Genomic DNA, 18,399 nt, shown 5'->3' on the forward strand with positions numbered 1-18,399 from the left:
TAAAAATAGATTTACCTAAAACCGCAACAGCTACAACCTAAATCAATCTTAAAATTGAACAACTACACTATTATACTAGTGTGATAATGAGGTGAAATAAAGCAGCATTTAACGTCGCATTCCAGCTTATTGTGCTTTTATTACGACGCGCTTGCCTGTTTTATAGAGCTAGCCCACTGAGATTGCATGCCGCAGTTTAACATGAATACCCCACTAAGACGGAGTTTACTGACTCCGAGCTGATCAGTCCTTGTTTTAGCGAGCCCCTTAATGCCGAGCGCCAGACAGAGTACCAACAAGTACAGTCCGTTTGACTCCAAATGAGAACGATGAATTGCAAAATAACTCGAAATCCAGAGAAGTGTATGAAACATCAATACAGTACTTGACCATGAATACCCTGTACCCAACAAAATCTGAATTTTGTTTAATTTAAGACCCATGACGGATGAAGTTCTTTAAGAAACTATCATGTAATTTTGTATAGAAATGTGTACATGACACGTAGGGGGGACAAACCGTGGAAGGCACAGCGCAAGCACGCATGCACTGCACGTTCTGTGGTAGGGGAAATGACAGAGCGTTAGAGGGGCCGTCTCATCATAATTTCAGTCGCAATCTGACTCGCTCATGCCATAGATCTCGTCGTCGGAAGTGCTGGTGTCTGAACCGACTGGCACTATTATAGGTTGGACTGTTGCTGGCCGTAGTCCATCTCGTGACCAATAATGTGGCTCTATCTCGTCAACGACTGTGGCCACACAACGCCTCCATGTTTCTACTGTTACCCGACCAAGGGATTCCTTTACGAGTTGTTCAACGTCTCGTAATTTGAACGTTGTGTTCGATCGTTCAACGTCACCCTTGACGATGCCCCATACCAACTCGATTGGATTCAGGTCGCAGTGATAAGGTGGCAGTCGTAAGACAGCGTGACCCTGACCCTTGATGTAACTGTCAACTTTATACGCGGGGTCAGGTTTCATAGTTTTGATGATTTCATAGAGGTGTGGTTTCGTCGCTCGAGAAGGAAAGGTAATGTTCCTCCGTTGCAGCCAAGTAACCATGTCTCCTTTATGGTTATTAGAGGTTGGAGTCTTGCTTTCTGGATCCTGCACACTATGATACAGTGCATTGTCCATGACAATGAGAGACTTGGTAGGCAAAGCAGGGACTAATTTATCTTTCATCCACTCCAGAAATACATTGCCGTTCATTTCTGTGTGGTAGTCCCTGTTGTCTTTGGCCATGGCTCTAAAGACGAGGTCACAGTCTGGGAGAAAACCCTGACTAGCAGAACCAGCATGGAGAACTATGAGTCTTTCACCCTTTCCCATTGGAAACTTGCTACCAGACTCCTTACAGTCACCACTGGGTACCAACTGACTGCTGGCTGTGTGTGACGCATTTACCCATGTCTCATCTAAGAAGACGGGCTCATATCCTTCTTCACGTTTCTGCTTGATGGTACGAAGGTAATAATTTCGGAGACGAACAATGTCAGACCGTTAACACAACACAGCCCTATTTTCTCCAGTTATCTTTTTGTATTTGTAACCAAATGTATGCAACAGCTGCCATAGTTTGTACTTTGTAACACGTAAATCATGGTCAGTTTCAAGGTGTGTCTTCAAAATTCTTAGGGACAGGTACTTATTTTCTGAGTGCAGTTTAACAATTGCATGTCTGACTTGATCCCTCTGAAAACTGTCTAATTTATCAACCTTGCGTGGTTTGCGAGGTTCCCTACCTCCTTGGCCTGACTATTTGTATCTCGTCGACTAACAACATTTTAAAGTTTCTGAGGGGACATACCAAGAGCTTTTGAAGCTCTTTTCAAGAATTTATTAATTGCATAAAAAGGCTTTGCTCTTTCTGCTTCACTTCTAAAGAAGTCATACACATTCAACATCAACTGTTTAACATCTGCTGAGTAGCGCATCTTGTCATTGAATGAACACTGTCACTTTGTAGCACGTGCAGACCGTGCTTGCGCTGTTCCTTCCACGGTTTGTCCCCCTACGTGTCATGTGCACATTTCTATACAAAATAACATGATAGTTTCTTAAAGAACTTCATCCGTCATGGGTCTTAAATTAAACAAAATTCAGGTTTTGTTTGGTACAGGGTATTCATGGTCAAGTACCGTATTGATGTTTCATACACTTTTCTGGATTTCGAGTTATTTTGCAATTCATCGTTCTCATTTGGAGTCAAACGGACTGTACTCTCTGTTCACGTCTTTTGGTATAACGTTTTTCGGGCGGCCGCTCTACCACTGGACCACGGTGGCGGCTAGTGTGATAATGAAATGCATGTTTAATGTGCGAAGGGAAAATGTGCAAACCACGTAACACCTAACTTGGATGCTAGAATTGCACATGCACTTTGAGTATGAAAATGATACTGTGGAGGGGGCACGGGTGGCCCAGTCGTCTAAGACGCCGCGATTCGATGTGCAGAGTTGCGTCCCTTGGGCACGTTAGAAACCTATGATTGTGGGTTCGAATCCCGGTTCGCCCCGATTATGTTTCTAGGTTTGTCAGCACCATACCCGTGCTCGTGGGTTTCACCGAAGTGGTAAACGTCTAAGACCTGCATCACCTCGGACTTTCCTCCCACATAAAGCTGACACGCCGCGATATAACTGTAATACTGTTAAAAGCGGCGTTAAATCCAACTCACTCACTAATTATACCGTGGAATCATCAAGGTTACACCTATACGAAAAGACAAAGGTTGAATGCCAAAACTGACAGAGGAACAGCGAGAGCGAGCCACTGGAATGGCAACTCACACACATGTGACTAGAACTTTTGACTGTTGCCTACATGTTTGCTGACATTTATTCCAAGAACACTGCCAAAAATATGCTAGCGGAAACAGTTACTGAGCTTTATATAAAGTGGTTTAAATGTTATGGTATTGGAAATTACAGCATAACATTTGGCCATTCGTCTGATCAATGTTTTATCATAACAAATTCATTACAATGAGAAAACCCATACCTGGTAACAGGAGTCAGAGCTACAAGCCCCCAAAGAGAGATGGTGTAACTACTCCAATCACAATGTCAATGCAGGGTGTGACCACTGACCATCTGACCTGTCCAGATGAAACCTGGGCCCACTTGCACAAAGCGATATTAGCGCTACAACTATTGTAAGCCTATGTTTAAGTATGGGAGTTACGATTATCTTAGCGGTAAGATCGCTTTGTGCAAGTGGGCCCTGGACTCATCTGTGAACATTATTCTGCCCCAATGCATCGCGTAAGCGGTTGTTACGTTTAAGCAAACGTGCTTTTTATGAATGAGCGCCCGACAGCTAAATATAAGTTGTCCATTCAAGAGAAAACAAGTCATTCATTCCAAATCTCAAAATTTCAAAATTACTATATAAGCAACCCCTAAAGCCCCCCTCCTGGGTTGCACAAGCTCACTTTTCCCCTTTTCGGAAACACATTAAATGGCCTGGCCGGACCCGTTTGCGACATACGCTTGCACTCGGAAAGCGCACGTTAAATCTCCAATATAAGTAAGTAAGTAAGAAAACAAGTCTAGATTATCTTGAAACAATCACTGTGTGCTGTTCACATTCAAAACCAAGTGTATCAGTATCATGTTCCCAACGAACACGCAAACATTCGAATTTAGCGCATTAACATGCACGTGCAAATTGTGAATACGACCTTAAAGTTGATATGTCTACATGAAGATGTATTGAAATATGTATTATTTAATTTCAAAATGCATTCATATTTGATGTTTTATTTATGAAGCACAGTTACCTTTCCCGCATATATATATATAATTCTTTACATGAATTGGAATCGTTTTCATTAATATATTCTCTGGGGTCTGGGAGACAGACTAGCTTGAAATTTGATGCAACGGTACTGATTGACTGGTTAGAAATCAGACAGGCCAAGAACGGATATACCGCGTGTCAGAATACCCCATCACGACCAAGTGTCGGCAAACACTGCATCTTGTAACCACAGCTACCAGAAAGTGATGCCCTCAACGGAAACTGCGTTAGGTCATAGGGTGAACCGGCAAACAGTAACCGGGAGATTGAGGGCAGTGTGTATCTGACCGCTTGGAGGTGGTGACGACGCGTTCCTTGGCTTATCTGATCCAGGCGTGATTATTTACTGGCCGCCTACATTCAGCTGGATTATATTCAATGAAAAATCCAAACGTTACATACAGCAAATCCTGAACATATCGATATCGCGCTCATTACCCTCAAACTAAGGGATCGACTTCAACGAGGATGAGTTCCTTTTGGTAACAGTTGCTTTGCTAGCCAATATTCGATTATATACAGGACGCTGGTAACTAAATATAATAACAAAAGAAATTAATTCTCGTTTAAGTATGTATATAATACATTTCTCAGTTATGTACAAGCAAGCAGACCAGCCTTCTAGATAGATTCCATCATCATACTAAATGACCTTGTTAATGGTGTACCTTAATATGATAGATATCCGATTTTGATACGCCGATCGACTATTATTCTTGCTATGTCTGGAAATAACCGTTAAAGTTGGGAGGTTTATAATGCCAAGCAAGTGATCGTTCATACAAAACGTCTGTCACAATGATCCTTGGCTTATATATACACCGTCTGTTGTTTGGAACACGATTCTATGATAAACGAAATGGGATAGTATGTACCAAAATGATCCGCAGTTATTTGTTGAAATTGGGAAGAGAGATAACATTTACCAGTGCTAATGGTTGTTATATTATTCATGTTGAGTTAACAGATCATCAGAAACACCTAACGGACAACTTGAAGCACGTAAGTGCTTGGGGAAGCTCAGGACATCAGATTTAAACTGTTTAGATAAGAACATGTGGATACTGTGGCAAAGTGTTTGTGCACTATTAATTCTGTGTTATTTCATCTGTCAATATTCAGTATCAGGAACATGTTCTCTGTTGATTTTCAGATACATAAATATTTTTGTGTTTTTATTTCGTCACATCAGTGTTTACTCTGTTATTACTTTGTGACAGTGCCTATTTCTCTGTGAATAATGTATTGTCACCATGCTGTCCCGCTGGAATAAGGGTGCTGGGAATGAAGACAATATTCCCCATCCCTTAGTACCATCCCCCAAACCAATGGCCGTAACCGTCCTTCGAACTAGCAGTCTCCGAAAGGGATGATCTCTCAGATTAATTGTGACTGGTGACTCGTACATTGGTGTAACCTTCCACGCAGTACTTCTCCAAAACTTACCCAAAGTCTCTCTACCAATCATAAGGACTTCACAAAGAGAAAACTCTCAGAACTATAGAAATCCTCCCTCACAAACCAGGTCAACGGAGATGAAGCGTATGCATCCCGTCTGTCCTTGAAGATCTAATCAAGCTAAAAATCAGAAGTTGCTAAATACAAGTTATCCATAAAGTTGTAAGTTTTCTTATTTCTCACCAACTTCCAGAATGTCATTCAACAGTTCGAAGGGACATTGTTTGTCAAAAACAAGCAAATAGTGTTCAAATTACCCAAATCAACTAGTTGTCGTATTGTCGCCCTTAAGTAGAAGTAAATAAATATATTATTCAAATCGCGACAAATGGTCAAAACGTCACATTCTCAAACTATCGCGCTTTGTGTAATGTACACACTTATTGCTTGATGTTAGGGTCACAACGCGACAGTTCGACAACCCACAATGTCCCTCATAAGATTCCTATGGCTGACTGTTACATAGCTGAAATACTGTCCAAATCGGCTCACCCAGTCCACTACTGTTGATGAAACCATTAGTTGAGAGTAGGTGAAATTCGGCTTAACGTCGCGTCCAAGATTATTGAACTTACATAGCGACGTGCATGCACGTGTGTGTGTGGCTGCTTGTACTAGTCCGGACTGATGCCGATTTATAGTGCTAGCTCACTGAGATACCATGCCGCAGTTGAACATGAATACCCCACTCAGACACAGTATACTGACTCCGAGCCGACCAGTCCTTGTTATAGCCCCTTAATGCCGAGCGCCAGACAGGGTAACAACAAGTACCATCTTTTAACGTCTTTGGTATGACGCGGCCGGTAATCGAACCCCTGACCTTCCGCTCTCCGGGCGGATGCTCTACCACTAGACCACGGAGGTGGTCCTAGATGAGAGAAAGACATATCAGCGTCACATGGCGTGGGGTACGATGACACACCATCAACTCAGTCACATATCGTCGACGTCGGCCTTGCGTGAGTCTTGGTTTTCATAATTAGTTTAGCTTTTAGAAAGTTTACATATTAAAAACAAATGTAAAACACACACGCTTTGTAAATAAATTATTACTGTTGTGTATTGTGTTTCATTGTTACCATTTACATACATAATTGTTTGTGATTAATAATAATTCTTAACACGTTTATTATTTTCGAGTATATGTAACTCCTCAGTATGTTTTATTACAGGACCGCCTCCGTGGTTTAGTGGTAGATCGCCCGCCCGGAGAGTGGAAGGTCCGGGGTTCGATACCAAAAGACGTTAAAAGATTGTACTTGTTGTTACCCTGTCTGGCGCTCGGCATTAAGGGGCTTAAACATGGACTGGTCTGCTCGGAGTCAGTATACTGTGACTGAGTGGGATGTTCATGTTCAACTGCGGCATGGTATCTCAGTGTGCTAGCACTATAAATCGGCATCAGTCTGTACTTGTACAAGCAGCCACACACACACACACACACACACACACACACACACACACACACACACACACACACACACACACACACACACACACACACACACACACACACACACACACACACACACACACACACACACGTGCAAACACGTCACTAAATGGGTGCAATCATCTTGGACGCGACGTTAAACCCCATTTCTCCTCACCCTATAAATAAGCTATGTTTACATTAACGCATGACTAATTGCGTTCTTTGCTGTCATTATATTATATATCTTTGCTGACTCCATGTTCAAAGGAAGTCCAGTGTTTTGGCACAATTTAGTCGGTTCTGCAGACAAGCATGCGACAGTGATTGACGTTAAACTCCTTGGATTCGTGCAATAGGCTGATGAGTTTCCCGAATGCCGATGATAATGAGTTTAATTTAAAGTGGCGAAGTCTGGCTAGTTTTTTTTAATGTACAAATATAATCTAGAAGTCAAGAAGTCCAACATCTGTTTTGAAAGTGACATGAAACCATAGGAACACAAGGTTCGTCCTCATTTAAATCATTGGGTTTTCGTCAGCATCAGATCCGTGCTCTAGGGTTTTACCAAAGCACTTAACGACAGAGGTCTGCTTCACTTTGGGCTTTCCGTGAAACTTTAATATAAACAAGAGATCGTATGAAAGGATAATTTGGATTTATCTCACTCACGAGAGAAGCACCACAAATGTTTGTTTTCTGTTTTTGTTGATTGACGTTGAAATCAGCAATATTCAGGTTAGCTCAAGATTACCTGAACATAAAGAAGTCTACGATCAAACCTGATCCAATTTAGTTTCCTCTTACAACCCACGAACATATTCTGGCTCAATATATGTTCAATCGTTTCGCACTTGGTGATTTCGTTTAACCTCGAAGTTCGTGTAGTTCTTCGAGTTGTCATTTTATTTTGTTCAAGGTTGGATTTCTAAAGAATATGGCGATTTAAATTTCAATCAAAAACGTCGAAAATGAGAACTTGCTAAAAAAGGCAAGATATCGTTGTTCCGCGATAAAACTGACAAGACAAGTGTAAAAAAAAAATGAATGTCTGGAGGGTAGAGATTGTGGACACGTCGAACATCGAAGAAGAAAAAGATGCGTGTGGATATTATGACGGCTAACAGCATTGTGAAAATAACGAGCGCAACTGTCAGGAGACGCCCGTGTGTGTAGTAGTCAGGTCAAGATGGTGGCATGGTGCCGGGGGTTGTCGTCTTAAGCATGATCCTTGGTTTGTCATAAACCATACCCCAAAGTAACGTAACTGAAATACTGTTCAACTCGGCGTTAAACCAAACTCACGATACCACAATACCAGGATCCAGCCAACAGGGGTGCGGCAGCGCCATAATATTGAGATATAACCATTACCAATGACGCCGCAATTTGTTGTGCAGAGTTGCCTCCCTTTGGCACGCCAGAAACATATGGTCATGGGTTCGAATCCCGATTCGCCCTGGTTACGTTTCTAGGTTTGTCAACACCATACCCGTGCTCGTAGTCGTTCACCAAAGTGGTAGACGTCTGAGAACTGCATCACTTCGGCTTCTCCTCGCACATTAAGCTGGCACGCCGTGATAAAACTGGAATACTGTTCAAAGCGGCGTTAAACTCACTCACTCACACGCTAAACAGAAACCGTTAGCACCGATAAAAATGTCAGCTTATCTGACCAAAAGTCAATTTAAGCGAGCTTTAATGTCATGTCATGCAAACATCAATTGACACAGATTACAAGAGTCAGTTCACATATCAGTCTACGATGTTGGACTTATTCTCTAGTTTCACGAGTAGCCAACTGCGGATGTTACGACTAGGTCCCTTGGAGCGCGCTGTAGAGAGAATCTAACCCGAGTGTCTTTTGATATCAAATATATCAACGAGTGTGAGACACGAGGGTGAGATTTAATTTATCTTCCAACAACATTCATCCATCTTTTTCATATTGTAGACATAATAAGCAGGGTTTTAAGTGTAAAAAGTTCTGCTAACAGCTTCAGTAGCAGAGCCATGAGTGATTTGATTGTGACATCATGGTTACCAATGACGTCAGAATGGTCTGCAAAGCATTGTGATGCAATTTCATTGCAGCGATATCTACAATGTAGATATGGCCTGATCTCACCCAAGCGATATCTCTTTTTGGAGATGATAAATCCAAGTTTTATTGCATATTTAAGATTTTGTTGAAAAAGTTTAAGTTTCTGAAACATTCAAGCTCCCCTCGCATAATTCTTTAATTTATATAAGGTGAGTTGCGTTTAGTGCTTCAACTTATTCATGAGATCAAGGCTCCACGGGGATTAACTATTTCGGTTTTACGCTGCCATTAATAGTATCCAGTTATATCACATCACTGGCGATGATGTAGCCTTGTGGTTAAAGCGTTCGCTCGTCACGCTGAAGAATCGGGTTCGATTTCCCACATGGGCACAATGTGTGAAGCCATTTTCTGGTGTCCTTTACCGCGATATTGCCGGAATATTGCTAAAAACGAAGTAAAGCCAAACTGACTCACTTAGTTATATCACAGCTTGTAAGCTTGATGTGGGAGGAGAGCCAAAAATACTGCAAGTCATAGGCGTTTAACTCGGGTTCGCCGATATATATTATTCTGTCTCTTAGAAACAAGGATCAAGGTTCCAAAATAAGAAAATATACCTCCTCCTAAATAATATGATATTCAAAGAGGTGTGTACACTGGATGATGATAAATGTTTTAAGCACGTACGAAGACCGGACGCTAGGCTGCAAGTAAACGTGGACGTAGCGTTAAGACAATATACGGTTTCAATTGCCACACACAGTTACACGTGTGACAAAAGATGGTAGATGGAATCAGCGTGTTATTTCTGTTTTCGTTACTTTCTCTGCCACCAGTCTGTATTTGTTCAAGGTACTTGTAATCTCAATGCTCGGACACTGATATGTCTTACAGTCACGGATATGTTTCTAAGTCGCATCAAACGGATACATATTTCATTTCCCTCTACCACAGTGCACCTGTCACAATAGTTCGATAATTATATAGTCGGTTTTTTGTTACTAAGTCAAACCGGAAACAAGATAATGGTTAGTTACCAAAAAAAAGATCCAAAGACATATAAAGAAACTGAGGCAGGTTGTTGGTAAGTAGAATTTTGTTTGAAATAAACGCACGTCATGTGAATTTCTTTTTTATCTGCTCCGTGCGGCGGATCAGAACTGCGAAGAATCACTCCCTGACCTGTTCAAATTCTCCACCTTTTGTATAAGATCATTAAAACAAGCAAGAAGGGTTTGTCGCCCGGTTAAAGTGTTATACTTTATTGCTGAGGGTGAATCCAAACAGGGCTTTATGCTACTATTCCACACAGACCACGAATCCCACGAATTGATAAATTAGTTTGTGAAATTCTTAACTGATTCGCATATATTCGTAGTTAGTTCTTACAATTCTTGAGCTATCGGGAGTTCGTGGCAAAAGTTTTGAGCTGTTCAAAGTTTAGGCCACGAACTCCCGATTAAAAAATATCGCAGTTAATTCGTAACAAATTCGTAAATTAATGCATTCTTAGGCATCGTAACTGAATCGTAATCGATTCGTAGGCATTCGTAGGTATTCTTAACTCATTCGAGGATTCGTGAATTCGTGGCTTTACGACGAATCAGCTACGAATCTGTCACGAATAACACGAATACACGTCGAAGCAGGTACGAAGCTCACGATCCAATCACGAATCAGCTACAATTGCCGGCAAATTGGGTATATATGGAAATTAACATTGATTTCAGGTCATTAGCTGCTTCTAGCTATCAGCAGCTGGTGTTGATACTCCAGTTCCAGGGCCAATCATACAGCTGCTCTACGTTGGACATCCATTTTGAAGCTGATGCCCAAGCATGGGTGGGGGCCTTTCTATAGCTATCTTGAAAAGAACAAAAATTGTCAAGAATAGTCACGAATTCATATTTATTCGTACCTGATTCGTACATGCATTCGGCGTATTCTAACTGAATCGTAACTGATTCCTAACTTTCGTGCAGTATTCGTAATAGCTTCTTGTAAATCGTAGTGAATTCTTGACAATATTCATGCGAATCAAGCCGAATCCCACGAATATTCGTAACTCTATTGTACCTGTATCGTAACTAGATCGTAGAGCGTCACGAATTGAACCAGAATATTTGCTAAATTCCACGAATCCTCACGAATCCTAAAATTTACAAATCGTGGCGATTCGTGGGATTCGTGCTCTGTCTGGAATAGTATCATTAGTGTCCCCTGCCATGATTCGGCTTGGGCGTTGTTAAAAAGGGGCACTGATCTAACGCAATTCCCCGGGACTGGTTGTTGCCTTTGTTATTGTTTTTTCCCATTGAGTACCCGGATGTATAGCAGAAATCTAGACTAGTTCGCGACCTCTGCTGCGCCATTCGTAAGCGCATTAGTCACTTTTATGGATACCGGTAGTAATAAGGGCGCATGGTCACATTGATCAACAAAATGAAATACAGTTTTCGAGATAATAAGGAAATGTAGGTATCTTTGTGGGTAGCATCGGTAATGGTGACGAAGTTTTGATAAGTCACTTGCTTGGTAATTTTGTGATTTTCGTTTACACTATTTTGACTTGCAACACAAAGTAAATATTTCACCTGAGCATTGCTTTTTTTAATAGTGTGTATATTGTTTTACTGTCAAAATGTGTTACATATTTATAAAACGTATAGATATTCAGTTATTTTACAAAGTGACTGAAAAACATTTCTAATCCTACATAATAATCTGTTGTGATGTTTGTAGGCCCTTTTGATCGTCTTAATCAATCTGGACAGATTTTTTAGTCAAAATGACTGAAATATTTACACATTTTATAAATTGCCTGGGAGAATCACATTTTACAAATTGACGTTAATATATACACGCTTACAAAGGAAAAGACCTGTGAAAAAACGTCTATCGCGCATTGAAGAATTTCCCAACCAAGACGTAGAGAAACAAGAACGAATCGGTTCAAATGAGGGAAAACAAAATGCAAATACCATAATTACAACCTACCAAATTTATGTGTATAAATTTTAGGAAGCTTCCTTGTTCGAGGAATCCTTGAATATCCACACAAAGGAACAATATCCCACTCGTCTGCAGCTATACAAAGAAACTTATTCGATGTCACTTGTCTCTGTAACAATCAAATATTCTAAATGATATATATCGTTTCGGGATATTATAACCCGTGTTCGTTTCTCAACTGATCACTTGGATTGTTTCAGGTGTTTCACATAGGTTTCAAGTCTCAAGGGTCGGCGGAGAAAGCCCACGTGACAACTATTTTCATAACGTCCACGGTTCCTAAAAAATCCATTAAGTGATAGATAACAATGATCATTCAATCAACGTATTATCAGTTAACCCTTTGAACAAAGTATGTTGCTTTTACATCGGCACTTCACGCCATGGTATGAGTGTATTCCCTTTGTTTTAGTAAACCTAGACATGCAAACACTCACTTTTGACATATCCACTGTGCAAGATAACAGTGATTAATCAATCAACTTATTTTCTGTTAATCCTTTGATGACTAGGAACGATCCGTTGATTTACAAAAACTGATCATTCATTTCTTGCTGAGCTGCCACGTGCATAACACACATTTCACCTCACTTCAAACCTGGATTTAGATTGAATAATTACCCCAGACACAATAAATGCCAAATGGGAACCTTTGTCAGGTAATTTAAGTGGTGCTACCACTAATTGTACCTGTAATAAATTCTTTAACTGAGCATCAAATGAATGACGACAAATACACAAGTGTAGGGTTATACGAGAAAACGTGGATGAAAACAAGGGAGTAGTAATCGTATTATCGACGCAATCCGAAATCCGAAAATGCTTTCACTGCATGGATACTTTTTTAGTATTAAACTATAACCATCTGGGGTATTTCCAAATGACGACATCCGATGAGCTCCGCCGTTCTTTTTGTCTGTTTGTTTAGGCTGAAGAAATTAATTAACATGCGCCCTTTGTCGAAATCTTTATAGATCACAGTTAACCAATAAGTGTTTATGCAAAAATGTGTAAAACAAATATTGCCTCCAGCCTCCAAGTTTATTTAGCTGTCCTTGCAGACGGTAGCCCAGTCTCTGGTCACGTTCAGTTGCGTTGCATATCATCCGGGTACTCGCGGGGGAAAAACAATAACAAAGGCAACAACCAGTCCGGGGAATTGCGTTAGATCAGTGCCCCTTTACATGTGGCGTACAGCCATATATTTCACTCACTCACTTAACTGAACATCGATATTATACCTACAGACCGCCTTACATGGTCATATGATAGTCTGTCTGCTCGGAGAGCGGAAGGTCGGGGATTCGATCACCGACCGCGTCATACCAAAATACGTTAAAAGATGGTACTTGGTGTTACCCTGCCTGGCACTCAGCATTAAGGAGCTGGAACAAGGACTGGCCGACTCGGAGTCAGTACACTGTGTGGGGTATTCATGTTAAACTGCGGCATGGTACGTAACACCACTTTGAATCTTGTGAACAGAATGTGACTGTTCCAAATATGTCTCTGTTCACCTATTAGTGTCTGTTAACCTTCTAGCGCCTCACAAGGATTAATTATCCAATAGCTCATAGCTGGCAACCTAATGTAACTGTATCATCCTTTGCCTGCTGGCACACGATGTGTGGTGCTGCTAGACAGAATGAGTCGGGTTTAACACCACTTTTGACAGTATTTAAGTTTGATAACACGGCGTGTCATCTTGATGTAGGAGGTAAGCCAGACGTATTTACAAGTCTCAGACGTCAGAGTCATCCGAATCGAAGCGCCACACTCAACATTGCCTGACTATTCTACTATTCAGACTGTTATACAGTTTTCAACATGTTCTGAAAATTCAAATCAAAATCTTCTTTCCTGAGAGTTCCTTTAAATTGAAATAAATTCAATCTCAATATTACCTAGATAATCTGGCAGATTAAATGAAAAACCCACATTCAATCAGTCCTTATAATGCCTTCTGGGGTTGTTTAGAAACAAGTTCACAGAATGTTCTGAATATCAAACTGGCTTATATAACCTTAAAGAACTAACTCTCGTTCCTTAATTTGCCGTATGTAAAATTATTATTTTTTTCGGATCGTTTAAAAGCGTTAATGAGAGCGATCATTATATTTCAAATTGGTTACCTGAATGTTTTCGTAATCTTATTCCATTTTTGCTTTGCCTCCAGGAACTTTATACTTTTGGACTCTTGATTGAAAATGTTGCACATGTGAACATATTTGTTTGTTTGTTGTGTTCCAGCTATATGACAGCGGTCTGTAAATAATGGAGTCTGGATTGAACAATCCAGTGATTGACATCATGAGCATCGATCCACGCGATTGGGATACGATGACATGCATCAACCAAGTCAGTGAGTTTGACCACTCGATCCCGTTAGTCGCCTCTTACGACAAGCTAAGTCGCCTTTTACGGCAAGAATGGGGCGTTGAAGACCTATTCTACCCCGGATCTTCGTGGGTTGTGAACACATATACACGTACGTACTCAACTGCCCAGTCGTACATTCCACGTACACACATGAGCATACTGTAAGGTTGTATTAGTTCTCCTTTGTATCGTAATTACTTTGTGACAGTTTAACGTGGCAGAGAATTCATAGTCTCGTAGGACAAGCAATAGCGTGATTTGGAAAATAAATTATCAAATTGAATAGTGCCAAAATTAGTCCAAAATGTTGATATTGATTCTGTCGGATGATACAGCCACACATCGCGTGAGTGTGTGAGTGAGTGAGTGAGTGGGAAGGTTGAGGCAACTCTATATGTTCTTGTATGACACTTTGGGTGAGTGATCATGAGTGAGTGTGATTTTACGCCACTTTAAGCAATATTCCAGCAATATGCTCTTCACACGTTGTTCCCATGTCGGGAATCGAACCTGGGCCTTCGGCGTGACGAGCGGACGGGTTAACCACTAGGCTACCCAACCAAAACACTAGAGCACGGGTAGGGTGCTGATACCTAGGATCATAGTCGGAATACCAGGTATATTTGAACCAAGATCAGCAAATCCTGGCTGCACAGTGATTTGAATTGCATAGGACCGCTGGGCTACCTAGGCCCCGAATGATCATGATTGGTACAGTTCAACATAAACGTGGAGTCTATCGCTTCACTGTGTGAGCTCAGCTTAATATGTGACATATTTTAAATAAGTTCGACGTAATAACAGAGAGACTATGTACATCCTCCTGGTTGTAAACTGTCATTTGAGCCAAAATCGATTCCTATTCTTCTGAAAGGAGAAACTTAACAAACAAATAAAAAAATATTGTACAGAACATCCAACATGTCCACTGACTAATTAATTTTCGTAACGGAAGCATTTTACGTAGGATGCGTCATACTGAGATTCAATGCCTCAAATTTAGTTTCACTCTGCGTATGAAGCCTCTTTTGGAGATTCTATGTTTCATATCAGATGCGCTTTGAGTATGATGAATCGTAGAGAAAATGGATACCCACCGTTTCTTGCCTTGGTTTGCACTTTGATTCCGAATTGCCTTGGGGATCCTTTTCTTGACGATTTATCTATTAAGCGCTCTAAGGTTGTGATTAATGAAATAAGTAAAAATCATGTCATATTACATTTAATAGTAATAAGACTTGGCGACATGGATCTGAGCCTTTGAAGATGTAAAAAGGATAATATAAAAACAGACATGAAAGGGAAATGACTTTGAAAACTGTAAACATGCATATGGTGTAATTTCCTGTAGAAGCATACATCGCTAAGCCTCGAGTGGTGTACAGTTTTGGAAAGCGACCAGGACACAACTCCGTGCCCTCTTTAGCAGATCACACGCCAGTCATTGAATACATGTACAATTATTAGTCTAGACACACAATGATATATCAGCCACCAGACCAAGCAGCTCTTTATCTAACACACAAGCAGGACGGACAAACAAGGGAAACTAATGGTTCAAGTAAGGAGCAGAGCCCTGAAACATGTGAACTAGATTTCGAACACAACTTTTTCATTAAGGTTTTATTGGCGGACGATCTATTCCTTGGTACGACAGACTCGGAATAATTGTTAAAGAGTGAAACGTCCTTGTGGGCGGTTGATGTTTGGACTTGCTTGCTTGGACCCAGCATGAGCAGCGAGTATTTTAGAAAAGGAAACATCCAGTGGTTTCGGGAACAGGATGATGACTACATTTACCATTGCACGAATGAGTGAGTGAGTTGGGTTTAACGCCGCTTTTAACAGTATTCCAGTTATATCACGGCGTGTCAGCTTAAAGTGTCAGAAACACCCGCAGCGATGCAGGTCTCAGACGTTTACCACTTTGATGAAACACGGGTATGGTGCTGTCAAACCTAGAAACATAATCGGAGCGAACCGGGATTCGAACCCCCAATCATAGGTTTCTGGTGTGCCCAAGGGACGCAACTCTGCACAGCGGATTGCGGCATATTACACGATTGGGACACCCGTGTCCCCTTGTCAGAATAAAAGTGCACACTGAGTAATATCTATTCGTACGTGTCCAGTGTTGCGCTACATAAACATATAATTGTTTATCGATGCTATGATTTTGACTCAATTATGTATGTATCTTTTGATTAATATGTATTATTCTTAAGAAAAAAAAATGTAAATTAGGGGCACGCTTGTAATCTTGAGTCACGCTTTTAAAATAATTCCAATAACTTGTTTATTTCACCTTATCATTTGATAACTCCTTTTGTATTATTTCTTTATAAACGGGTTGTATGGTGTTTCCTAATAATTGGTATTAATCATGGAAAGTGAGAGTTAAAATATATTTCATTGATTGTTTTTTCTTTAACGTCGCACTCAGCAATATTCCAGCTATATGACGTCGGACTGTAAATAATCGAGTCTGGACTTGACAATCCACTGATTGACATCATGAACATCGATCCACGCAATTGGGATCGATGACATGCATCAACCAAGTCAGCAAGCCTGACCACCGAATCCTGTTAGTCGCCTCTTACGAGAAGCACAGTCGCCCTTTTCGACAGGCACAGGTTGCTGAAGACCTATTCTACCCCGGATCTTCACGGGTACTTTAAACGTAATTGTTTGGTGCATTGTGTGTTTTGCGTTGATACGAACGGTGGTAGTTATTGTGTCGGTGGAATTTGGAGAGGAAGCAGATGCTTAAGTCTCCTGGACTGCAGATAAAAACTCTTGGATGATGCGAAGGTCAAGTGACATGGAGGATGTTAAATAATATTTCGGCAAAATTTATTGCGAGTTGTATTACAGCGTGCCATGTTTATTGTGTGAGTGATGCCTAGCCCCAGTTTTAAGGATAATAGGTCAACTTGAGTGCATCACAGTCCTGTAACCAATTGTATTCCGTTCTATCACGGCGTGTCAGTTTGATGTGGGAGGAAAGCCTGAAGTGATTCTGATCTCGGATCAACTTGGTGAAACCCACGAGCTCGGGTATCGTGCTGACAAACCCAGAAACATAATTAGGGTAATTCGAGCCAATGATTAGGTGTATGGAACTCCCAAAGGGACGCACTTAACAGTGTCCCTGCATTTACAAGGTGAAGTGAAATGGGCTTACATGGCGACTTTCATGCACGCGATTATGTGGCAGCTGGTGGTAGTCCGCACTTTTGTCGGTTTTGTAGTGCTAGCCCATCCTCGCCGGCCGGGTCTTGCTTTATCCCCACTATACCAAGCAAATAACAACAAGTACGATAGTTTAACGTCTATTGGTGCGATGCGATCAGGTGATCGAACCAATAACCTTCCACTAACCGGACAGACGCTCCATCCACTACACTACGCAGGCGGTCCCTTTTGCAAGGAGTGGATATATAAGAACAAACAGGCGCTTTTATGGCCTGACTTTGTTGTTTCGAAACTATTACAGTCACGTTTAGTTTTGTGATTGAAAACTTAGTTTGAGATATAAATATTAAAGGGATAAACAACTTGACCGCTCTGGCACGACAATGCGCAGAAATGCATGAGTTGGCAGTGTTTGTGTTAGAAAAGTATATCAGATCGTAGAAAATTACAATCTTGGCGCACTTCGTGGGTTGAATGACCACTGACTAAAATCAGATAGAATCTGGGAATTAAACAAACGGTCAGTGGATCCTGGCATGTATAAGGGGCGCAACTCTGGACTGTGACATGTGATGTCTTCTTGGATCAGTCTCCGACATGACATGATATAATCCGTTAGTTGTCTATGTGTAGAATCACGTAGTGAAAGGCTTTCTCCGGGTATTGTTAACGCGCTTCTAAATACACTACATGCACATCGTCTCCGGGGCAGAACAGGTCCCCAAGCGCCCAAAGGCATAAACTGAGGATTAGATTGCTGACCTGGCTCAATTTGTGTCAATAGTATACCAGCGACAATGATCTTTCATTATTCTATAAAAATGATCGCATGATCCAGACTCTATGAACACAAAGGCCGCGATACACTTGAAGCCGGAAATATCCAAGTCGATGAAACCATGTGCACAGTCGCTTCAAGGGCTGTTCCAAGAGGCCGTAAACCAAACTCACTCCCTCACCCACTCACCTAGGCTATACTGTATACAATACTAGAAATATTACCCTTTTATTCTCTCCCTGACCTTCAGCTTCACAAACAATATACTCAAGCAGGTATTTAT

This window comes from Haliotis cracherodii, unplaced genomic scaffold (assembly GCF_022045235.1).
Source record: "Haliotis cracherodii isolate W230 unplaced genomic scaffold, xgHalCrac1.p SCAF_15, whole genome shotgun sequence".
Taxonomy (NCBI): domain Eukaryota; kingdom Metazoa; phylum Mollusca; class Gastropoda; order Lepetellida; family Haliotidae; genus Haliotis; species Haliotis cracherodii.